This window comes from Arachis ipaensis, chromosome B03 (genome assembly GCF_000816755.2).
Source record: "Arachis ipaensis cultivar K30076 chromosome B03, Araip1.1, whole genome shotgun sequence".
Classification (NCBI taxonomy): Eukaryota; Viridiplantae; Streptophyta; class Magnoliopsida; order Fabales; family Fabaceae; genus Arachis; species Arachis ipaensis.
In genome coordinates, this window is record NC_029787.2 from 75,711,854 (window position 1) to 75,713,130 (window position 1,277).

Consider the following 1,277-nt stretch of genomic DNA (forward strand, 5'->3'; position numbering starts at 1 on the left):
TTACTCAGCTGGCCCACTTGTGCTTCCAAATTTCTAATGGAGGACCTTGTTTTATTCATGAAACTTACAGTGGCCTTAGATAGATCAGAGACTAAGTTTGTTAAATTAGAGGTGTTTTGTTCAGAGTTCTCTGTCTGTTGCTGAGTGGATGGTGGAAAAGGCTTGCTATTGCTAAACTTGTATCTTCCACCATTATTAAAGCTTTGTTGAGGCTTTTGTTGATCCTTCCATGAGAGATTTGGATGATTTCTCCATGATGGATTATAGGTGTTTCCATAAGGTTCACCTAAGTAATTTACCTCTGCTATTGCAAGGTTCTCAGGATCATAAGCTTCTTCTTCAGAAGATGCCTCTTGAGTACTGTTGGATGCAGCTTGTATTCCATTTAGACTCTGAGAAATCATATTGACTTGCTGAGTCAATATTTTATTTTGAGCCAATATGGCATTCAAAGTATCAATTTCAAGAACTCCCTTCTTCATAGACGTCCCATTACTCACAGGATTCCTCTCAGAAGTGTACATGAACTGGTTATTAGCAACCATGTCAATGAGTTCTTGAGCTTCAGCAGGCGTTTTCTTTAGGTGAATGGATCCACCTGCAAAAGTATCCAATGACATCTTTGATAGCTCAGATAAACCATCATAGAATATATCCAGGATGGTCCATTCTGAAAGCATGTCAGAAGGACACTTTTTGGTCAACTGTTTGTATCTTTCCCAAGCTTCATAGAGGGATTCACCTTCTTTTTGTCTGAAGGTTTGAACATCAGCTCTAAGCTTGCTCAGCTTTTGAGGAGGAAAGAACTTGGCTAAGAAAGCCGTGACCAGCTTATCCCAAGAGTTCAGGCTATCTTTGGGTTGAGAGTCCAACCACACTCTAGCTCTGTCTCTTACAGCAAACAGGAAAAGCATGAGCCTGTAGACTTCAGGATCTACTCCATTAGTCTTAACAGTATCACAGATCTGCAAGAATTCAGTTAAGAACTAAAAAGGATCTTCAGATGGAAGTCCAGGAGACTTGCAGTTTTGCTGCATCAGAGAAACTAATTGAGGTTTCAACTCAAAGTTGTTTGCTCCAATGGCAGGAACGGAGATGCTTCTTCCATGTAAATTGGAATTAGGTACAGTAAAGTCACCAAGCATCTTCCTTACATTATTATTATTTTCGGCTGCCATATCCTCTTCTTGTTCGAAAATTCCTGTAAGGTTGTCTCTGGATTGTTATATTTTAGCTTCTCTTAGTTTCCTCTTCAGAGTCCTTTCAGGTTCTGGATC